At 45.2% G+C, this 25030-nt stretch overlaps 1 long non-coding RNA gene across 1 annotated transcript; it reads left to right on the top strand.

Moving 5' to 3' along the window:
- Positions 1–229: 229 nt before the first annotated feature.
- On the top strand, positions 230–14347 carry LOC147363962 (uncharacterized). Its single transcript, XR_015133948.1, has 3 exons — positions 230–7169; positions 9127–9254; positions 14053–14347. It is a non-coding gene; the product is annotated as an uncharacterized LOC147363962 (long non-coding RNA).
- Positions 14348–25030: the final 10683 nt, after the last annotated feature.

Here is a 25030-nt window from a genome sequence, read left to right as displayed (position 1 = left end):
TAAGTGAAAGAGCTGAGCATCAAAGAATTGATGCTTTTGAACTGTAGTGTTGGAGAAGACTCTTAATTGTCCCTTGGACTGCAAGGAGATCCAACCAGTCCAACCTAAAGGAAATCAGTCCTGAATATTCATTGGAATATTGGATATTCATTGATGCTGAAGCTGAAACTCCAATACTTTGGCCACCTGATGCAAAGAACTGACTCATTTGAAAAGACCCTGATGCTGGGAAAGATTGAAGGCAGGAGGAGAAGGGGACAACAGAGGATGAGATGATTGGATGGCATCACCGACTCAATGGACATGAGTTTGAGTCAGCTCCAGGAGTTGGTGATGGACAGGGAAGCCTGGCGTGCTGCAGTCCAAGGTGTCGCAAAGAGTCAGACACAACTGAATGACTGAACTGAACTAAGTGAAGGAGAGAGACCCACTTGGGCCAAAAAAACTCTTTCAAGGGGGCCCGGAGCAGGCAGGAGAGATTGCAGCAGAAACAAGGAAGGCAAAGGCCCTTGGAGGAAAATCAAAGTCCCCTTCAGTCTGGGCTCTCTCCTCCTGAGCCCTGGGAAGGGAGCTGGGGACTCTGGGCCTGTTGGCGACAGTGAGTGACTGCAGGGTGAGCCCTGGGGAGGGGGCCATGCCAGCTCCATTATGTTTATGGCCCTGGCTTGGCGGGTTCCCAGGGCAGTTCAGGGGGTGGCTGAGTGCCAGGTGCGGGGCTGGGGAAGGCAGCACCTGCAGGGTTGGGGGGATGAGGGAAAAGACGGAGGGAGGGGTGAAGTGGGGAAGAGGGAGAGCGGGACAGTGAGTATGTAAAAACTAAGCCCTGGTTGAAAGACTGTTTCATTTATTTTAAAGAAAGAATTAAGGATGCTGCTTGAGAAAAAACAGAGGAGAACCGAAAATAAATAAATAAATAAAAGGCCAAGACAGAACAATAGACAGAAGGACAGGAGGGGACAGGAATTAACAGGGCTGGGCACCAGATAAGAAGGGGGTGCATCTCAGAGGAGGCGGAACTTGCTTGAGTCTCAAAGAATGGCTTTGAACTTGGCTTTCCTGACCCCAAAGGCCAGACTCTTCACCAGGCCACTGGCTGTGCCTAAGACATCGTGCAGATGGAAGCAGAGAGGGAGGTTCTGGGGACCTGATGGGCTGAGGGCAGAGAGGCCCTGGGTGGGAATCACCTGAGTCAGGGAGGAACTTGGTGACCCCACGGCAGCACTGGGGACCAGCCCGGATCAAATGCCCTCTGCGGGTTCTCTTCAGCCTGTGCTGGTAACTTCCATCCCTGGTGGAACTGCCCTGCCTCTCTGCCTCCGTCAGGTGGGGCACTGCCTAGAGGTCAAGGGCTCTGGCTCTAGAGTTAGAGTGTCCGGATCCAGATCCTGGCTCTGCCATGTCAGATAACTACTTAAATCCTTATGCCTCAGTTTTCTCTTATGGAAAACAAGGGTAATGATAGTTTCCATCTAATGGAGTTGTTATAGGTACTCAACGAGGTGATGTATGTAGCGTGCTCAGAAGCAGCATTGAATAAGTGCTCAGCAAGGTTAGGTGCCATTAGATAATTCTCCTCTAGCAACATTCTTATACTGTTATATTGGGCAATGTGCCCAACTTAAAAACTACATTTCCCAGCTTTGCTCACATTTGGGACACTAGCTGGGATGTTGTTGTTCAGCTGCTCAGTCATGTCGGACTCTTTGAGAACCCATGGATTGCAGCATCTCAGGTTCCCCTGTCCTTCACTATCTTCATTATGTGAGTGTGCTCAAACTCATGTCCATGATGTCAGTGATGTTATCTAACCTTCTCAACCTCTGCTGCCTCCATCTCCTTTTTCCTTCAGTCTTTCCCAGCATCAGGGTCTTTTCCAATGAGTCAGTTCTTCGCATCAGGGGCCAAGGTATTGGAGCTTCAGCATCAGTCCTTTCAGTGAATATTCAGGGTTGATTTCCTTTAGGATTGACTGGTTGGATCTCCTCGAAATCCAAGGGACTCTCAAGAGTCTTCTCCAGCACCACAGTTAGAAGGATGGGGAAGCCTAGTATGCTGCAGTCCATGGGGTCGCAAAGAGTCAGACATGACTTATCGGCTGAACAACAAACAATTAATTAAATTCTCTGTTCAATTTTTAAAGGTTACTTTCCATTTACAGTTACGACATAATGTTGGCTCTTTTCCTCGTGTTGTACAATACATCCTTGAACTTATCTTACACCCAATAGTCTGTACCTTCCGCTTCCCCACCACTAGTAACCACTAGTTTGTTCTACATCTGTGAGTCTGCTTCTTTTTTGTTATAGTCACTGGTTTGTTGTATTTTTGGATTCCATATATAAGTGATCATACAATGTTAATCTTTGTCTAACTTATTTCAGCATAATGCCCTCCATGTCCATTCATGTTGCTGCAAATGGCCAAGGTCTTTTTTATGGCTGAGGAGTATTCTGTTGTACATCTCTGTGTGTATGTATGTGTGTGTGTGTTTTGATATATAACACGTCTTCTTTACCCATTCATCTGTTATCTGTTGATGAACACTTAAGGTTGTTTCCGTACCTTGGCAATTATCAACAATGCTGCTGTGAACACTGAAGTACATGTATCTTTTGGAATTAGCTTTTCGGTTTTGTGGATATACACCAGGAACGGAATTGCGGGGTCGTATAGCGGTTGGATTTTTAGCTTTCTGAGAAGCCTCCGCACTGCTTTCCACAGTGGACGCATCCGTTTACAGTCCCACCAACAGAGTCCGGGGTTCCGCCGTGTTCCTATTTCTTACAGCCACCTGTGGCCAGAGGCTTCCGCTGTATGCTTACTGTACTGGACAGTGCAGACATAAAACTCTTCCACCATCATAGGGAGTCCTGTTGGACAGCACTGGAGATAAAAGCTGGGGAGGGGAGCAGAGTCTCAGAAAGAAAGAGGTCACATTCCTTCACTTCAAGAAAACAACTAAGTGGAGAGCTAAGTCTTGAGCAGAAAGCTAGAAAAGCTGTCTTTCCTGTAGCCTTGTCCTTACAGTCCAGGAACACACAGTCCCCTGAGACAAGGGCAAGGGGAAAGGATTGATTGCAGTCAAATGCTCCCCAAAAGGCCAAGTCACTTATAAGGTAAATAAAGTCAAATTGTCATCGGACTTTTCAACAGCGATACTTGGTCAGTATATTAAAGATATGCCAGGACAGTAAAAGTGAGGAAAGGATGTCCCATCCATACAAACTGAGAGCCAAGCATGAAGGTTGCAGACACACTTCTGAATATCTAAAAAAATCCCCATGGATCCCTCCTAAGGATTCTGCTAAAAATGAACTAAGACAATCAAAATGATCAGAGAAACCATGGCCGAGGCTGGAGATGAGCATGCAAAATGCAAATATATTTAATGTACAGAAACATATGCTTAATATACAAACGTGGTTTTTTTGGCTGCACCACACAGCATGTGGGATTTTAGTTCCCCATCTAGGGATTGAACCCATGCCTCCTGCAGTGGAAGCGTGGAGTCTTAACCACTGGGCCAATAGAGAAGTCCTATATAAATGTAATTTTATGTTTACATAAATGCATATAAATACAGTCAAATTATCAAAAAGAAGGGAAGAATGTGAAGAGTATCTGAAAACCAAAATAACATTTCTGATTGCCTTAAAGGTCTTAATCAGGAGGAAGAAGCCACTGCAAGGAATGAATAGGGGGTCACTCTGACCTTCCTAGTCTGTCACCGTGGTCACGTAACTTCTCTGACGCTCGATTATCTCAACTGGAAGATGGCGAGAAATAAAACCTTCCTTGCCTAACTGGCACTCAATAAATATAAAATTTTATTATCCTAGGACCTGGAAAAAATACCACATTGTAGAGCCGAAGAGACTGGAGGTTTTAGCCAAGGTGTGTGAGCGGGAGGAGATGAGGATGCAGCCAAGCTGCTCAAGCCTTTTGCTTGTCCCTGGAAGACGTGAGCCCTAGCCACTCTGCAGGCTGGGCTAAGATGCGGGAGATGTGGGTTGCACCAGAAATGCGGGGAGACATGCTAGGGAAGTGAGCCCCCAGGGACCTCGGAGGAAGCATGCAGCTCTGTAAGGACAGGAAACAAGGCAAGCTGGGGGCCAAGGATGGGGTGGAAGAGAAGGGCTAAGTCAGAGGTTAGAAACCCAATTGGCAGGCTTCACATCTGAGGCTGGGAAAGCTTGTCTGGAAGGGGAAAATCAAGTAGGGGGTAGTCACTGGTTGGGGGGGCATACATAGGAGTCACAAGGTCAAGTAGATCCCGTAGACACAGAGGAGGCAAATCTAGCTTTGTGCTGATTTCAGAGACACACCCCTTCTCCTTTCCTAGCAGGTTAGAGGGGGGGAGGATGGGTGGGTGCAGATGACCCACTTACATACAAGCTAAGTCACATCCACCAAAGGCACACCCAAGACGTCCAGAGAAATGTGGACTCTGGGTCCCTACCCTCAGGGACCTGTGATTCTGGGAAGCTCTGGGGTTGTGCTAGTCCCTGACACTTGGTCATATAAAGTTTGCCCACGGACCCATCACGGCTTCCGTGTCCCTGACTCCCGCTCCAAAGAACCCTGCTCTCCATTTGTCAATTTTAAGTGATAATTTCTATTCCATCTGATACATATTATAAGAATATAAACAAATGCCTCTCCCCCTATCGGCGCCATAATCACTTTCTTTTATAGCTATCATTTATTACAGGACGACAGATGGCCAGTTCACAGAATTCCAAAGAGGCTACCCGCCGGCCAGTCACCTGGGAACACGGGCACATTTACGTTTCTCCAAAACAGATGGGAAAGGGAGGGGGGCAGAGGGGCAGATTCCTGTCAAAACTTTGGGGCTTTCCAAAGTACGTTTCTTCTGCTTTTCCCTTTTCCCCTCTGCCTTTCTCACAGATGGTACATATAGGCCTCTCGTCCCTTCCAAACCTCCTCAATCCCTCCTATTCATCCATTTCCCATCAGCAGCGACTGAAACTACCAATATGGTGACTTTGATGGGTGGAGACTGGGTGAGCTCTTGGCAGACCAGCTTCTGGGGCCTTCCAGGGCCTGCAGTGCAGTATTTCAGCATCCCTCCTGGCTTGTTATTTGGGATTCAGGCTGAGGTCAGAAGCCAGAGGAGCTTCACAGAGGGTAGATGCTGAGTTTGATTCTCAACGTAATGGCCTACCTATGGGCATGACTTTGAATGGACAGAAAGCCAACATGCCCCCACGTTTTCATCTGAGAGGGATATTGACCAAAACTAGAACCCTGATCCTGACACTAGCATCTGGGCAAAGAAGAGATTATGGACGGTGGCAGTGTGTGAAGGGATGTGGACATCTAGATGAAGTTCTCCAGAGAGGCCTGGGAAGTACCACAGATGCAGAAAATCTGTAGGAAAAGCGGGGTGTGGGTCTCCTTGCTGCCATTAGGGTATGAGGAAGGCTTGCCAAGGCAGAAACAGTGCAGTGTTTAGTAAACAGGAACCTCCCTGACTTGGCGGGGGGTCTCTCACATTCCTGAGCAGGTCTTCCATTCTAGGGGTGTTGATCCACTAGTCCCCAAGGAGTATTTTGAGAGAGCAGACTTGAGGAAGATGATTTCTGCTGTCGTGTACAGGATAGAGGGGAATAGGGAAGAATGGAAGCTGCAACAGGGGCCCACAGGGGCAGCTGGTGTGGTGGGGGTGGGGGAAGCGAGACCATCTGTGAGCCACACAAAGAGGACCCCTCCGGGCTAGAACCTGGCGGCAATGTGGGAGACCTGGGTTCGATCCCTGGGTTGGGAAGATCCCCTGGAAGCAGGCATGGCAACCCACTCCACTATTCTTGCCTGGAGAATTCCATGGACAGAGGAGCCTGGCGGGCTACAGTTCATGGGGTTGCACAGAGTCGGGGAAGACTGAGCGATTAAGCACAGCACGTTCACCGCACACGTAAGACCTGAAGCCCGGCAGGCGGTCTGTGCTCAAAAGATAGTTACTGAAGGAGTGAAATCCTGCTAATGGCTGACATGTACTGTGGGTTTCCTCTCTGACACTGAGCTGGGGAATAAAGCTAAAGGCTCAGACAGCAAAGAACCCGACTGCAGTGCAGGAGACCAGGGTTCGATCCTTGGGTTGGGAAGATCCCCTGGAGAAGGAAATGGCAACCCACTCCAGTATCCTTGCCTGGAGAATCCCATGGACGGAGGAGCCTGGGTGAGCTACAGTCTACGAGGTCACAAAGAGTCAAACACGACTGACTAACACTTTCGCTTTCACTTTCGGTTTGAGCCCTTCACACACATCACCCTGGCGATGGTCTGAGAGTTCAGTGCTGTTCTTATAACCATTGCACAGAGGAGGCAATGAAGCTCACAGCGCAGTTGGAGGTGGAGCTCGTTGTGACCTTTCTTCAGTCTGACTCCGGAACCCGGTTGCTCACTCCCCTCTGTTCTCCTTGGAATCTCCTGAGAACATATTCTAATTACCTTTTGACAGACGAAAAGGCTGAGGCAGAAGCTGAGTGCTGGCTTCTGGTCATACAGCTACTTAGTGACAGAGAGAAGGACTAGCCACGAGATTTTCGACTCTTCTTTTCCTGTTCCGCTGGGTTGCTGAGTAGGGGCACACAGTGGACTGAGGCATCTCCTGGCAGGTTTGGAGATGCCTCGGACAAGGTCATTACCCTGATGGCACTGATAGTGAGAGAGGGCAGGGCATGGACCCAGCCCCTCAGCTCCTGCTCTGTGCTTCCCGGTGGGTTAGCCCCTGTACCTCTTATTTAAAACCTCCAGTAGCTCCAGAATTGTGAATTCTCACTTCTGTTCACAAAGTCAGAACCTGGGGCAGGGAAAGGCTCGCAGCTGGTTCGGGCACTGGCACTCTGCCAGACTTTGGAGCCACCCCTTCTGTGGCTCAGGGCTCCTTCTGCAGGTTCAGAGTCAGTGTGGGAGGCAGGGCTGGGGAGCGGCGAGCCTGCAGGCTTCTTCCATACACCTGCAGCGCGCGTCTGTTTTCACATGGTGCTCTTAATTTCAGACAGGTGTGATTTGGGGCGGAGGGGTGAGCAGGAGGGAGGCAGAAGCTCTGGGTACAAGCATCCCAGTCCAGTGGTGGAGACTTAAGAAAAACCCGGCACTGTGTCCTTATGGACCTGGCTTTCCAGACAGTGCCTAGAAGGTGGAAGGTAAGTGATGAAAACTGCTGTGGGTGCCTCCCAACTCAATGAACAGAAGCTGGGAAATAGCACTGCTTTGGGAAAAACTGACTTCCTTTAATAATTTCCTCCAAGTTTCCTAAGCCATTTTCTCCTCCTAACTCCATCTGTCTCATCCCTTCCTGCCAACCTCAGGTTTGTCCTACTCGAACCATTTCAGAGGTTGGAGTATAAAGTGAAAGTCACTCAGTCATGTCCAACTCTTTTGACTCCATGGACTATACAGTCCATGGAAATCTCCAGGCCAGAATACTGGAGTGGATAGCCTTTCCCTTCTCCAGCGGATCCTCCCAACCCAGGGATTGAACCGAGGTCTCCCACATTGCACGCAAATTCTTTACCAGCTGATGATCCTTAATTTCAACACTGGTCAACTGAGAGGGTTTGAGCCCTACCAAGTTCTGACAAGCTCTCCCCTAGCCCAGAAACTTTGGGCAGAAGCCCAAGGCCTTGATCCACTGTTCATGTTGGCCCTGACTGGTTGTGTGGCTCAGGATGAGTTACTCACAGCCCCAGTTAGCTTGCTTATTATAAGATGCAGACACAGATCCTCAGAGATGTTGTTGGCTTGGTTTCTGACCACCACAATAAAACAGATACTGCAATAAAGTGAGTCACATGATTTTTTTGCTTTTCTAGTACATATGCATAAGAGTTGTTTACTGTACTGGAGTCAATTGTGTGCAATAGATGTCTGAAAAACACCTTATTGCTGAAAAATGCTAACCATCATCTGAGCCTTCAGGGGATCATGGGAGGAACATCAAATATTACTGATCCCAGGTCATCATAGCAAATATAATAATCATGAAGTCACTCGAAATAGTGTGAGAATTAGCAACATGAACAAATGCTGTTGGAAAAATGGAGCCAATAGACTTGCTTGACACAGGGCTACCACAAACTTTCAGTTTGTAAAAAAATAAAAATAAAAAACCACGGTACCTGTGAACTGCAGTAGAGTGAAAAGCAATAAAAGAGATGCTTGCAGTCATAGTGTTCTCTTCTGTGGATGCGTGTGAAGGTGACTAACAAAGAACAGCACCTGTGTGTGCAGAGCTGGCAGGGCTTGTGTTCTCTAAATGCTGGTTGGTGCCGGTAAGTGAACTAAGGAGCCATACCTAAGGAGTGGCTTCTTCCAGAGCTATTTAGACCAGGACACAGAATCTCTCAGCAGAATTTCAGGCATCAGTAGGCAATTGAGAGGCAAGGAGAGCTTTCTGGTGATGGTCAATTCATATTGCCCAGCAGCCCTGGCCTGAAGATGGGTTACTATGTGTAATAACAGTGGTTTGCACTTAGAAGCACTTCCAGCATGCTGGCGGTGTTCAAAGCCAAGGCTCAGCAGACTCCAGCCCCTGGGCAAAAGGGGGCCGCTGTCTGTTTCTGTAACCCAAGCTTTACTGGAACACTGCCACACTTGTGTGTTTACGTATCATCACAGCTGCTTTCTCATCACATTGGCAGAGTGGAGTAGCTGTACTAGAGATCAACTGGGCTGCAAAACCTAAAATATTTGCTATCTGGTCCTTTCCAGAAAAAAACCTGCTCACCGCTGTTCCAAAGACTTGGCAGGATTAATGTCATTTAATTCCCGTCATATGTGTAGAAACAGGTGATTGCTGCCTCTCTTTAACAGATGAAACAACTAAGGTCAGAGAGATGAAATAACTCACAATTCAGTTCTGAACGTACCTAACACAGTGTCAGAATCTAGGATCAAAATACCTACGTGGGGTGGGGCTTCTCTCCCTGATAGAGTTGCCCAACTTTAAGAAATTTAACAAATGCAGGACACAATTTATATTTGAATTTCAGATGAAAAATACTTTTAAGTGTTTGATGAGATATTTGAAATACACTTATATTTAAAAACTAGCCATTGTTTACCTGAAATCCATGATTAACTGAATGTTCTATATTTCAGCTGGCAATCCCAAGGAGGACCCTGGGAGGAAGGAAAGCTCAGCCAGGACCGGGAAGAAACCAGCATCCCTGGGGCGCGTTCCTGGAAACGTCTCTTACTGCAGCAAGATCTCTTACTAGAAGGTGCAGGTATGGGTGCTCTGATGCACCACAATACGTTCATCCCACAAAGGTGTCTTTCACAAGGTTCTTGGGGTATCTGGGGGGCTATTGCCATGTTGCTCCAGCTCCAAGCTGCCAGAAGCAGAGAGCAAAGTTTGGGGGGAAGCACGAAGCCCCTCTCTCCCATCCATCACCTCCCTTCCCTAGAAACCTCTGGAATCCTCCTTTCCTTTTCTCCTGCCTTTCTGGTCAAAGGCCCCACCAGGCTCTCTCTCCCTTTGAGATGGCATAGGAGTTTAAGAAAGAGGGGAAAAAATATGGCAAGCCAGACTGACAGCAATCCAAGGCCAGAGGGGGACCGGAGGCGGGGGCAGAAAGAGAGAGAGAGACATGTGAGGTGGGGGATGGGAGAGGGCCGTGTCTAATTTTTAATAGACTGAGACATAAATGCAGCATGATTCACTTTGAACAGGCCACCTGGATTAGATGGAAGTTAATTAAAACAATCCCTCATTTCTCAGCACTTAAAACTTCTTAAGTCTCACTTGGGGAAGGGTGCGGCAGGACTTTTTATTACTCTTAGATGGTGTTCAGAAGGCCCATAAATACATCTCCTCTTCCTGTGATCCCATTAATCTTGCCGCCTCTCCTGCTCCTCTCTGCCAACAATCAGATCCCAGTAAACAACCTCAAGTGAAATTTGCAACTGTCAGATAAACATTAAAAATGCTTCTCTTGTCCTTTCCCATTGATAGTCCCATTAATATTGTAATGGAACAAAAAGTTATGAAAATGAATGCATGCTGGTTTTGGAAATGAATGATGCCGACCACGGCTGGGATATAGACACACATGCATATGGATGGGCTCAGAAGATAGCGGATGCTCCCCACATCCACAGCAGGGCTGTGCGCCGATAGGCCAGGCAACACGCACGCCAGGGACCAGGGACAGCAGCCCACATCGCTGGGTACACACACGTCCACACGTGTCAGGGCCTCTAAATGGAATAAAGGAATTCCACCCCAGAAACTACTGGAGACACACAGCTCACCACCTGGCTTTATACAGAGTAAAATATTACAACGATCTCTCTTTTATCATTGCTTCTCTCCTCCCTTATCTGTTTTCAGTCAGGGGTTGGGATTCTCTCTAAAGATAATAAGATATCCCGATTGATAAGGCTCTCTTGATATTTCTTCCTCATCTATTTTCCATGCAGTGGCCTCTTTAATACACATGCATGCTCCTGTGTGTGTGTTTATCTATCTGACGAATGAAGCCTTAAAATCTGAAGGTAGAATACGTGGAAACTTTATAAGAAGAAACTTCCTAAAGGAGTATTTAGGTCAAAGAATTTTATTTGATGGAGGATATGAGTTCAAGTTTTATGTGTATTACATTCACTGTACACAATAAAACAACCGACCAAACAAAAAACTCTATGCACCAAAATCTTTTGTAGAAGGATTTTCATAACTGTCTCATCCAGGCCTGGCCATGGGTTCTTGGTGGATATGGACAACTTGTGTTTTTGCTCATTATTGTAACCCAGCCCCTAGCACAGTTCCTGGCACTTAGTAGCAGCTCAAGAAAGCTGATGCCAAAGAGAGGGGAAGGAGAAAGAAAGGAAGGGAGGGAGAGATGGCCGTGTTGCTCTTCCTCTTCAGGGAAGTCTCTCTCCACCTGCCAACCTGAGGCAGGAGATGGCACCGGGAGTTTTAACATCTGAGAAGGTTGACTTGAAGATGGAATTGATGGGGAGCAGGACCTGGCCACTCTTAACAGAAGAATGATCACATTAAAAATGACTCATCATTTGCCCAGCTTCTCTCCGTGTCTTGGGTTTTCATACTCTTTCTTCTAATTTTTCTTTTTCATGATCTTAACTGGCATATCAATTTTGTTGTCATTGTCGTTTGGTTGGTAAGTCAAGTTTGACTCTTTACGACCCCATGGACTGCAGCCTGCCAGTCTCCCCTGTCCTTCATTGTCTCCCAGAGTTTGCTCAAATTCGTGTCCCTTGGGTCAGTAATGCTATCTAACCATCTCATCTTCTGCTGCCCTCTTCTCCTTTTGCCTTCAATCTTTCCCAGCATCAGGGTCTTTTCATGAGTCATATTAATATATTTCCTAAAATCCTGAAGTGTGTCATTGAGATCAAGGCTTCCATAGACTTCTCTCCACCCCCATTCCAGCCATGCTTTTGACCACACACCTCAGCCTACTGAATTTTTACCCTCCTTCAAGGCCACTCCAGGAAACCTCTTGGCCCCTTTGAATGGGTTAAGTCTCCTTGCTATGACTTCCCAGAGTGTCTCTCTCTATTCTTTGCCAACAGCCAACATGGGTCTCCTCCAGGCTATGAGCTCTACCGTGGCAGCAGCCTGGCTCAGAGCACAAGCTCAATAAATAGTTGTTGATTGACTGATGGAGTAGTTATTTTTAAAGGAGTTATATAAACTCTCTACCCTGACCTGTAAATGCCTAACATGTCATTTGCAATGAGGAGTAGAGCAACCACTGGCATCTTAATACACAGACCAAATCCCGGCCATGTCTCTGACTCACAGAAAGACCTAGAAGAGCCAAGTAAGCTTTCTGGGCCTCAGTTTCCTTATCTGTGCCAGTGATACGGCATCACACAATGTAACTGCCAAACAGAGGAAACCAAGTGAGACATCCACAATGCTCAGTAGGATATCACATTAATACACATGTGTTATATGTATATGAAAGAGACAGGAAGGATGTAAGAGTGATGCCGAATTTCATTAAGTTCCTACCTAGCAAAGGAGACATATATAAAATTGAGAGAAAAGGAAAAGGGGGGAAAAAAGGACGATGAAATCTTGACCACCTAATTGGCAGTTGCTGGGTTTCTGGACGCATGTAATGTGGATATATGGGTATTGAGTAGACTTCACCACTACCCATTGTGAGCTGTGAAGGCATTGACATTATAGCAACCATAAATAAGATTTAGTGCATCCCAAAAGGAGCATGGATCTGAATCCAGGTAGAATCCTGGCAAAACCTCAACATCAATAACCTCAGCTAACGGGATGTCATTGTTTTCCAAGGAACACACCTCGTTCAACGCCAGGAAAATTTGAACTCAAGTAGGGAAACAAAATTTAAGGAGATCAAAATTATATCCTAATATTTTTGCATTAGCAAGTCTTTAAAAATTTAATATCCTATATATTTGCAAAGTTTAAGGAATTTTTGTCTTTGGAGTGAGTGCTTTCTACTCCAATTTAAAATGTATAATTACATAATTGATTTAAGACTTGGGATTTTTACATTGTGAAAAATGTAGCATTTTATGTAGTTAAGTGTTAGAATATTTAAGAAGAACTATACTCATATTACTAGTTAATTTCATAGATTTTTGAGAATTATTTGGCTATATTGGGAAGGTTTTGTTTGTTAAGTGAGGAAATGGAAATACTTATGGAGGAAAACAAATATATCTCATTTACAAATGCAATTTTAAATACTCAAAAGTATTTAATGAACAAGGTTTTAAAAAGGGGAAAAATAGAATTCAAGAGTCCCTTAAAGTGATTGCTAAAATAAGAATAACAAGATTTGTTAAAATGACTTAGAATAATAAAATGTGTCAGCCTATCTTAAAAGCCCATGGAAAAATTCCTGTCACATGCTACAACATGGATGAACTTGGAGGACATTATGGTAAGTGAAATAAACCAGTCACCAAAGGACAAGAATTGTGTGATTTCTCTTGCATGAGGCACCTGTAGAAGTCAAATTTATGGAAGCAGAAAATGGATGGGTGGTTACTGGGGGGCTGGGAGGAGGTAGGAAAGGGGAGTTGTTTAATGGGTACAGATTTTCAGATTTGCAACATGAAAAAGGTCTGGAGGTCTGCTTCACAGCAATGTGCATATACTTAATACTAATGAACTTGAAGGGCTTCATGGTGGCTCGTTAAACAATTTGTCTGCAATGCAGGAGGTGCAGGAGACACAGGTTCGATCCCTGGGTCCAGAAGATCCCCTGGAGGAGGGCACGGCAATCCACTCCAGTATTCTTGCGTGGAGAATCCCATGAACAGAGGAGCCTGGGCTCCTCTATTCTGGGCTACAGTCCATAGCGTCCCAAAGAGTCAGACACAACTGGAGCGACTGAGCACAATGAACTTTAAGATGGTTAAGAAGATAAATGTTATGTTACATGGTTTTTTGTTTTTTGTTTTTTTTAATCACAATGAAAACAATGGGAAAAAAAGCCTATGGAAGAACTGGAGCTTTGAATGTCTAATTTTAGTTTACTGCACATTAATGTTTAAAACTCTACATAACTATTCCCTGTATACAAAAACCACCTTCAAAAGTAGAAAAACCTCACACTAACAGTCTTTATAACGGAGATAATCACGCAGGACAAAATTACCAAGGATTAGAGGAGATAACATTCAGAACACAAGCCAAAAGAGGTTCTTTTTTGAAGGTTGTTACAAATCAAATCAAACCCACAAAAATGAATCTCTGGGATGAACTGGAGTCAGGGGCCCATCCCTCAGCCAGTCACTGTGGTTGGTAGATCGGCTGGTGTTCAACAGTAATTCATTCATATCTCCTTCCATTGGAGCTAGGGTGGGAAGCAGTGGTTTCCCAGAGGAAAATCGGGGAGCTGTTACAAAAGAATGAAGGAAGTTTGCAAGGAAGGCAAATTCAGCTGATCCCATGACAATGCCCTTCTCCACCCTTCTCATCCTCATCCTTTATAATCCAGGGTTCATCAGAGCTCCTAGAGCACCTCCCTTGAACCTTTTAAGTAATTCCTGTTTTTCTTCCAGACTGGAACCCTCTCCAGCTTCGCTGACAGAAAAAAGGAAGTGGAGCAAACACCTACAAAACAGACAGGAAAAAGGAAGTGGAGCAAACACCTACAAAACACCTTCAGGACTGGCAGTTCCAAGCCTCAGCTAGCAGCCTATAAATTTACCACCTTCACTATCAAGGCAAGGATATTTTGAGCATATGTGACCTTCTAAGGCCAACTGAGCAAATATTTCCATATCCATAAATTTTTCTTTATAAATATATATTTATTGCCTATTTGGGCAAATAAAAGATTGCAGCCCAGAGGAAGGAAATGCCTTTTATCCTGCAGATTAGAGGAAGGAGAAGTAGCCAGGCAATCCTAGCAGGAATTGGGGGAGTTAGGACTGAGTGGCTCACACTTGCAATGTGCCAGGTATTATTCTAAGTGCCTTACGTGTAGGAATGTTCTTAACCTTCCCGACCACCCTTTGAGTTTTATTATTCCCATTTTACAGATAAGAAGACCTTGTCTCAGAGTGCTTAAGTGATGTGATCAGCTACATAGCTTGTAGGTGTTAAAACAAACTGGCTCCGGGATCCACACACACTCTCACCTACTGGGCTAGACACCTTCAATGACCCTCTGTTTGATGCTGAAAATACAACTTAGAGAGATTAAGTGACTTGACCAGGCTACACAGCTGACAAAAAAAGCTGAGACTTCAGCCCTGGATCCTTCATGCTAAGCTCTTGGCAACAATGCAAACCCAAAAGTGTTGGGTCTTCAGGGAGGACCAACCATAATGATGGCTTCTTACTGCTCATTCTTGATTTGCACGTGACTCTGCTCCACTCATGAACCCCTGTTTTGCCACTAGGTTCAGCTGTGGTTGATTTTCAGAACCCACAGGGATGAAAAAAAACCATATTCCTATTTGTTGCAATTGTTCTTGGGGCTTCCCAGGTAATGTAGTGGTAAAGAACCCATCTGCCAATGCAGGAAATGCAAGAGATGTAGGTTCAATCCCTGGATCCGGAAGATCCCCTGGGAAATGGCAACCCACTCCAGTATTCTTGCCTGGAAAATTCCATGAACAGAGGAGCCTGATGGGCTACGGTCCATGGGGTCATGAAGAGTCAGACACAGATGAGCACGCATGCACAGCACAGTGGTTTTTAGTAACGGCAACTCTTAGAATCACCCGGGGTTCTTTATAATCTGTTGATGCCAAGGCTCCACCTTAGACCAGAATATCTGAGGTGGGGGACAAAGACACCAGTATTTCATAAGAACTATCCAGGTGAATTTAATGTGCAGTCAGGGCAGAGAACTACTGATTTAACCAACCCCAAACACAGAGGGGACACAGAGGATGCTGAAAAACATCTTTACTTTTTCCATTAGCTTGCCTTTCTCCCAGGCAAACTCTGCCCTAAATGGATGCCTTGGGGTCTCTTACTCCTAATTTGGACTTCCCTGGTGGCAGAGTGGATAGGAATCCACCTGCCACTGCAGGGGACACAGGTTCGATCTCTGGTCTGGGAAGATTCCAGTGCCATGAAGCAACTAAGCCCACATTCCACAACTACTGAAGCCTGTGTGTCTAGAGCCTATGCTCCACAACAAGAGAAGCACTGCAATGAGGAGCCCACGTGCCGTAACCAAGAGCAGCCCCTGCTCGCCACAGCTAGAGAAAGCCCACACACAGCAACGAAGACCCAGCACAACCAAAAATAAACAGAATTATTTTTAAAAGTAGAAGAGATTCTTACTCCTAGCTTGTATCTTTGGTTTCTTCTCTAACCCACCCCACCTCATCACTTCTCCCCAGAGTTCCTGGCTCCATCCTTGGAGGCTAAAGTGGATCCTCACAGAAGATGAGTTCATCTTTTAGACTCTTCGGTGTGAAGCAGCTGTGAGACAGAAAAGTCTTTCTCTTGCTAGTCTTGACAGATGAGGAAGGGCAAGGATGAGGAGGGTAAAAGAGGCAGACACGACCGTCCTGCTACAATTACAGCTGAGAAGTACTGTGACAGGAAGGTGGATAACATCGTGAGCAGGACAGCAGGAGCACTTGCGGGTAGATCTCTTCTTGGTTCATATTTCTACCTTTAAACCAGACTGTGATACCGAGTCATGCATCACAACTTGGGGGACACTATCAAAGTCACTGAAAACTCCACCAGCTCCTCTCCTCTGCCCCATCTGGTCACATGTTCTTCACCACATGTCGATGCTGGTTCTTCCCCAGACATGGAGACCTTCCCATACTCTCTACAAAAAGCTGTCATCTGGGTGGAAAGTTTTAGAACACAGTCATCTTTAAGAATGGACTTCCCTAGCGGCTCAGACAGTGAAGTATCTGCCTACAATGCAGGATCCCCGGGTTTGATCCCTGGGCTGGGAAGATCCCCTGGAGAAGGAAATGGCAACCCACTCCAGTACTCTTGCCTGGAAAATTCCATGTATGGAGGAGCCTGGTGGGCTACAGTCCATGGGATCACAAAGAGTTGGACATGACTGAGCGACTTCACATCTTTAAGACAGAGTAGGTAAGAATGACACCACCAGGGTGGGACCTTTTGGGAGAAATGTAGAAAATAACTCAGTGTGCATTTTCTAAGCTTTTACTTAGGGTCAGGAACTATGATGGAAGGAAGACTCTGGACCTATGGCCCTGAATATATCCCACAGAGCAGGGATACTCAAATACTCTCTTGGGGGCTGCCAGTTATCCAGAAGGGTCTTCCAGACAGGCTAATCCTCTGAAGTAGCAAGGATGGCGAAATGAGAGTACCTGCACTTCTGTTTCTGAAATGGCTAATGACATGGCACTTCAAGGGAATCAGTGCCTTTCTTCCAATTTGTCCTCCTAAACTCCTTTAGCAGCCACTGGAAATTTGGATAAAGTAGACAGATGGCACGTATACTCTCCTGTCAAATACAGTAGTCTGAACCCTGAAGAAGTTGGAGAGACCTTTATGCATTATATCCTCAGGGCAGGGCCTTCACAGGTCCTCAGGAAAACTACAGTGCTTTCTGCCACATTAACAGCCTCTCACTTCCAATCCTTCAAGAGGGAGAGCTGGAGAAGATGCAGGACTGACCTTGGACAACGTGAGGAAGTCACGAGGTTAAATAAGAAACATTCACACTATGATTGTTTGTAGAGAGGCTTCTAAGCGTCAAAACAACTCTCTGAGGCCATTATACCCATTGTACAGATCACAAAGGCAGGCTCAGTGACCTTAAGGACCATGACGAAGTAGCTTACATACAACTTGCCCTCTGATAAAGACAGCTAAAAGTCTAAAAAATATATGAAATGGCTATTTTCAGACTCTAGAGAACAGTGATCAGGACCATCTCTCGATCACAGGACCAAGGAAGGAAACAACCATCTTGCTTTTCTGCCTGAAAACCCAAGCAGAGAGCAACTTTGTTGAATTGAGGAAACTGAGATTGGAGTTGGAGTAGGCCAAGGTGGCTGGAATTTGAAGAACAGAGTACCAAAGATAAAGGAAGTAGGTATATAGAGAGAAAACTCCAGATATCTGCCTGGGGGTCCTCCTTGAGACTGTTGATCACAAAGGCAGGGAGATGTCAAATGAACACCAGGGACATTCAGTAAAGACCCCAGAAGGGTAATAACCTAATAATATAGGTAATAGAGTAAAGGCTATTTTAGATCCATCCTCACAAAGCTTAAAAACAAGTTTAGAAAACATCAAGTTGATCCACAAGTAACTCAACAATCTATCAAAACAAACTTTTCTTCTCTTTAAAGGAAGACAGTAAAATCCAGGTATTTAATAACATAACATCCAAAATGTCCAGCACCCATTCAGAAATTACTGGGCATGTAAAGAAACAAGAATGTGATCTATAACGAAGAGAAAGAAAAAAGTCAATAGAAACAGACACAGAAATGAAGAGGTGATGAGCTTTAAAAGACTTTAAAATAGCTCTTATACATATCTCAAATATTTAAAAAGAAAACATGAATAATGGGGAGAGAAATGGAAGATGTGAAAACAAACTAAATGGAACCTCTAAAGTTAAACAATATATTTGAAATTTAAAAAAACCCATTGGGTGGCCCATTGAGCAGATTAGATCTTTCAGAAGAACAAAACTTATAAAATACAGCAATTAAATAATGAAATATTTAAGGATATAGGGGGACTTCCCTGGTGGTCAGCGGTTAAGAATCCACCTTCCAGTGTAGGGCACACGAGCTCGATCTCTGGTCTGGGGACTAAGATCCCACATGCCACGGGGCAGCTAAGCCTGTGTACCACAACTGCCGCGCCTGCACACCCCACCTGGAGAGCCCACACACTCTGCAGCCCGCACACCGCAACTGGAGAGAAGCCCACACGCCGCGACCAAGACCCTGTACGCCTCAGGTAAGACCTGACAAGCCAAAGTAAATAAATGGATAGAAAAATAAATAAAGATACAAGAATAGAAACCACAGAAATTGAAACACAGAAAGAATAAAGTTATTTATACACACACACAGCACCTTAGTGACCTGGGGGAAAATATCAATTGTAGTCAAATACGTATGTAGTTGAAATGCCAGAAGTGGGAAGAGGGAGAAAATATATTTGAAGAAACAAGGGTCAAAATTTTTCTAAATTTGACGAATCCAAGTAAAAGAGTTTCAAATTCAGTCAAGCTCCTGCAGGTGTATTAGTTCCTAGAACTGCCATAGCAGATAAACATAAAGGATTGGATCAAAACGTCCCAAGTTTATTCTTTCGTAGTTCTACTGCCTGCTGCTGCTGCTGCTAAGTCACTTCAGTCGTGTCCGACTCTGTGCGACCCCATAAACAGCAGCCCACCAGGCTCCTCTGTTCCTGGGATTCTCCAGGCAAGAACACTGGAGTGGATTGCCGTTTCCTTCTCTCCAGTCTGAAAGTCCAAAATCAAGGGGTCAGCAGGGTCATGGTCCCTCTGAAACCTCCACGGAGGCTCCTCCCTTCTAGTGTCTTGTCAGACACTCCTTGGCCTGTGGTAGCATCACTCCAATTTCTGCCTCCTCTTCACATAGTCTTCTTTCTGTGTCTGTGCCCCTTCATCTCTCATGATACGGACACCAGTCACACTGGTCTAGTGAAAGGGAAAGTGCTGGTTGCTCGGTTATGTCCAACTCTTTGCGACCCCATGGACTGTAGCCCATCAGGCTCCTCTGCCCATGGAACTCTCCAGGCAAGAATACTGGAGTGGGTTGCCATTTCCTTCTCCAGGGGATCTTCCTGACCCAGGGATCGAACCTTGGTCTCCTGCACTGCAGGCAGATTCTTTACCATCTGAGCCACCAGGGAAGTCCTGTGTACTAGGGCTCATCTTAATTTATATGACTTCACCTTGATAACATCTGCAAAGACCTCATCTCCAAAAGAAGTCACATTTACAGGCCTGGGGGTTTGGGGCTTCAACGTGTCTTTCTGGGGGACACACTTAAGTCCGTAACACCAGCCCTTCTTGGCTCTGGGATAACTTGGAAGACATGGAGAGAAGGTCATCAGCTGAGGTGAAGCCCTGCACCTGCCTTGACCCCCTTCCCAGCTCTCCAGGTAAGGTCCTTTCCAACAAGGCCAGTGACATCTAGGGAGGATATCATAGCTCCTGCCTGGACCTGAAGCCACCAGAGTGAGTTACCATGCGCAGTCCTTTCGCCCAAATCTGAGGCTCTCAATCTCTGATATCTTGGATGAGTGACACAGCATCTCTTGCTCAGTTTCCTCTATTAAAGGAGACCTTGGGCGTCATTACAGGATTTAATGAAAAGATGCATTTAAGCTGCTCAGCACAGAGTCCAGAACTAAGTAGGTGTGCTTCTTGCTCCCAATAGTCAGGTTGAGGCCATGGGCCCAACTGCCTGCTTCTTCAGCACCGAATCGAGGACCAGAGATGAAAAAGCCCTCTGAGATAATGTGCCCAATTTCATCCCCACCACTAGGGGGAAAAAGGAAGACAAATAAAATGGCCATTTTAACTTATATCCTCTGCATTAATTTTCACAGTTAACTGCTGAACTGACTAAATTCTTTTCTTTTCTTAAGGACTTTTATAAATTCCATCATTAATAAAATCAGACATTCAATTAACAGGCAACTCTGATTGGTAACTGATCGTTTCCTCGATACGTTTCTCTCCCCTCCCGCTTTACAGACTCCCGGGCTCGTCCCAGGCTTGGTCCTGCTGATGGGCCATTTCCCATTTTCCCTTCTTCTTCCCCCCATGCCCATCAGTGCCCCCCAACAAAAGCCAGAGAAGAACATGGGCTGATTCCATTAACCTCTGTCACTGCTTAAATCTCTCTCTTAATTAACATGAGTTAATATGATTAATCAAAATAATGAGACAAACCTATTAAATTAGGGGGCTTTAAATGACAGAACTTGGCAGGAGAAGTAAAAGCAAGAGGAGGCATTAGAAGGGCCAGGCAGGGGGTGGGGAGCCCAGAGGTGAGGTGGGCAGGGAGCTGATGGTTGGCTCAGTGCAGACCGGTCCAGCCTGATGCTGGGGGAGGGGAAGGTGGAAGATGTGAGCGGAGGCTTGGAGAAATGGCTCTGAGGGGCATGCTCAGCATTTCCATCCATCTGGAGTAGGAAATGGCAACCCGCTCCAGTATTCTTGCCTGGAAAAATCCATGGACAGAGGAGCCTGGAGGGCTACAGTCCATGGGGTCGCAAAGAGTCAGACCTGACTGAGCAACTGAGCACAGTTAATTATAACAGTCCCCATACTTTTCTGGGGCCTGTTCAGCTCCTTCTTAGCCTCCTCCAGCTTCTGAATTCTTGGTGTCCCTTTTTGGTGTTTACTCTTACTGAAATCTCTATCCTCGCCTGAGGCCAAACTCTTGTGCAGAATTTTCAAAAGCTTAGCTCTACCTCTCACAGGCTATGAGACTTGGGAAGAGTTATTTTACCTCTCTGAGGCCCAGTGAACCCGTCTACAAGGGTAGGAATAATATTCCTGTGCTGGGATGCCAGATATGAGAATTCAGAGAGAGGTTATGTAACAGCATCTGACCTGATGCCAGGCCCACAACAGACCCCTTAGGAGAACTTCTTTCCTTCTTCCTTCCTCTGCTATGACTACGAAAATATCTTGAAAAGCTTTTTGCCCAGCAAAGGAAACTGAACAAAGTAGAAAGACAACTCTCAGAATGGGAGAAAATAATACCAAATGAAACAACTGACAAAGTATTAATTTCCAAAAAATACAAGCAGCTCATATAACTCAATACCAGAAAAACAAATAACCCAATCAAAAAGTGGGAAAAAAGACCTAAACAGACATTCCTCCAAAGACATACAGATGGCTAACAAACACACAAAGAGATGCTCAACGTCACTCATTATTAGAGAAATGCAAATCAAAACTACAGAGATATCACCTCACACCACACAGAATGGCCATCATCAAAAAATCCACAAACAGCAAGTTCTGGAGAGGGTTTGGAGAAAAGGAACACTCCTACACTGCTGGTGGGAATGTAAATTGATTCAGCCACTATGGAAGACAGTATGGAGATTCCTTTAAAAACCTAGAAATAAAACCACCATATGACCCAGCAATACCACTTCTAGGGATATGCCCTGAAGAAGCCAAAACTGAAAAAGACACATGTACCCCAATGTTCATTGCAGCACTGTTGTAAATAGACATGGAAGCAACCTAGATGTCCATTGACCGATGAACGAATAAAGAAGCTGTGGTACATGTATACAATGGAATACTACTTGGCCATTAAAAAGGAATGCACTTGAGTCAGTTCTAATGAGGTAGATGAACCTAGAGCCTGTTATACAGAGTGAAGTAAGTCAGAAAGAGCAAAACAAATATCATATATTAATGAATATATATGGAATCTAGAAGGATGGTACTGATGAATCTGTTCACAGAGCAGCAATGGAGATGCAGACATAGAGAACAGACTTATGGACAAGGGTGGGGGAGAAGGGGGAGAGGGTGAGATGAACGGAAAGAGTAGCATGGACACATATACACTAACATATGTAAATAGAGAGCCAGTGGGAATTTGCTATATGACCCAGGGAACTCAAACTGGGGCTCTGTAATAACATAGAGGGGTGGGAATTGGTGAGAGGTGGGAGAGAGATTCAAAAGAGAGGGGACATACATACACCTATCATTAATTCACAATGATGTATGACAGAAATCAGACCAATACTGTAAAGCAATCATCAATAAATTAAAAATAGATATTTTTTAAAAGAAATACCTTGAGATTCTATATTGCCTTTAAATTCTAGACATATTTCCAAATATAGCGTTCTACCACAGATCTAGGTGCTGAGCAGGACAGGTAAGAGCTTACAGATCAGCGAGGTTGTGCCAGCATTATGGAGCACCCGTTGGGTGTCAGCCCTTGTGCAAGGTCACTCAGATCCATCAAGGTCAAGAGACTCATTTGGGAGTTCTTCTAGAACCAGGATCTCCCGACTCCCAGGCCAGTGGGATTTTCATTGCCTCTAAATGCAAGGGACCAGGGCACCCACAGTGCCCCCCAGAGCTCCTTTATCTCCTGGCCACCCCATGCCTGAGCACAGTCCACCTTAGGCCTGCAGCTCTATGGCCTCCAACATGGGACATCTGATCTATGACTTGGGCTCATGGTCAGAATTTCTCATTCCAGTGAAACTGGGCTCCACGAACCTCTTCTGTGCTATCTTCAATGGTCGATCCTCACAATTCAAAGACAGAAAACTACACACAAGACAAGGCTTCCCTGATGGCTCAGAGGGTAAAGAATCTGCCTCCAATCCAGGAGACCTGGGTTGGGTCCCTGGGTTGGGAAGATCCCCCGGAGGAGGTCATGGCAACCCATTCCAGTATTCTTGCCTGGAGAATCCCCATGGACAGAGGAGCCTGGTGGACTGCAGTCCATGGGGTTGCAAAGAGTTGGACATGAGTGAGTGACTAAGCATGCATGCATACACAAGACAAGGAAGTTTCCCATGAAGAATCCAGACCCCCCTAAGACCTTAGCCCCACAGAGTGATGTGCTAGTAAGCCCCTCGATAAGTCTTGCAAAGTCAGAGGTTCTGTGTGTGTGTTTGTGTGTGTGTGTGTCCTTCAGTGGTGGTCCCCTCCTGCACAGTATCTAATCTATGTTCTGTACACAGTTAGTGCTCTCAAACACCAGTGACTGGAACTATGGATAGTTGCCTGGGACAGATTCCCAAGCTTGGGTGCCTGGGTGCTGAGTATTCCACAGACATACACACAGAGATCCTACGAATTTCACTCAGATGGTCTTCACTGGCATGCAGAAGTCATTCCCATACCTCCCCTATGATCCCCTTGCTGTCTTCCACTATAAAGTCTGGAAAGCCAAGCACAGTATTTCCCAATTTCTCTAGTTGCTAGAAATGACCATATGATCAGGTTTTGGCTATTGAGATGGATGAATTGGTAGAGGGATCTTAGAGAAACTTGCTCTCTTAACCAGAGACAGACAGATCTGGAGCTGCCTCTTCCTGCTTATCTTTGATGTGAATGACGACACAATGCTCAGAACAGCATCTATTTTATGATCTTGACACAACGCACATCAGGCTAAAAACCCAACATTCTTGGATGGTAAAGATAGAAGAACCTGGATCCTTGGTGTCATTTTGAGATTGCAGACCAATCTGGTCTATCCACATAAGGACTTCTTAATAAGTAGGCAATAAACATCCAAGGTTTAAGCTGCTTTGGGCTGGGTTTTTTATTACCTGCAGCCATAAGCATTCCTAACAAATATGCATTCCTAAATTTGTGCTTTAACTTCCACAATTATCTAAAAATTAATGTAAACATATCTTGGGTCATCTGGAAGCCCACTTAAACTAAACACTGTCAAGATAGCTTACAGTACTCATGTCTACCCTAATCCACAATTTTTTGGTCCCAAATAGTACAATAGGCATCCTTTGCTATCCAAATACTTGCCATTTGAACTCAGGAATTGAATAAAATCCAAAAATTTTTAAATGGGATTAATATTCCTTGTTATCTGAATTTTTGGTATTTGTTATCCCAAACTCTTTTTTTGGGGGGGTGTTAGTTCTAAAAGGTCTTGTAGGTCTTCATAGAACCATTCAACTTCAGCTTCTTCAGCATTACTGGTTGGGGCATAGACTTGGATTACTGTGATATTGAATGGTTTGCCTTGGAAACGAACAGAGATCATTCTGTCGCTTTTGAGATTGCATCCAAGTACTGCATTTTGGACTCTTTTGTTGACCATGATGGCTACTCCATTTCTTCTGAGGGATTCCTGTCTGCAGTAGTAGATATAACGGTCATCTGAGTTAAATTCACCCATTCCAGTCCATTTCAGTTCGCTGATTCCTAGAATGTCAACATTCACTCTTGCCATCTCTTGTTTGACCACTTCCAATTTGCCTTGATTCATGGACCTGACATTCCAGGTTCCTATGCAATATTGTTCTTTATAGCATCGGACCTTGCTTCTCTCACCAGTCACATCCACAGTTGGGTATTCTTTTTGCTTTGGCTCCATCCCTTCATTCTTTCTGGAGTTATTTCTCCACTGATCTCCCGTAGTATATTGGGCACCTACTGACCTGGGGAGTTTCTCTTTCAGTATCCTATCATTTTGCCTTTTCATACTGTTCATGGGGTTCTCAAGGCAAGAATACTGAAGTGGTTTGCCATTCCCTTCTGTCAGAACAGAATGTGGTCCACTGGAGAACTAACACCCATAAAAGATGTCCTTCTCATTATAGGGGACTGGAATGCAAAAGTAGGAAGTCAAGAAACACCTGGAGTAACAGGCAAATTTGGCCTGGGAATACAGAATAAAGCAGGGCAAAGACTAATAGACTTTTGCCAAGAAAATGCACTGGTCATAACAAACACCCTCTTCCAACAACACAAGAGAAGACTCTATACATGGATATCACCAGATGGTCAACACCAAAATCAGATTGATTATATTCTTTGCAGCCAAAGATGGA

Source organism: Bos grunniens, chromosome 10 (assembly GCF_055505025.1).
Source record: "Bos grunniens cultivar Pamir isolate PY7600 chromosome 10, Bosgru_T2T1.0, whole genome shotgun sequence".
Lineage (NCBI taxonomy): Eukaryota > Metazoa > Chordata > Mammalia > Artiodactyla > Bovidae > Bos > Bos grunniens.
The sequence above is the reverse complement of the archived record's forward strand: the minus strand, read 5'-3'. Positions and strand labels throughout refer to the sequence as shown.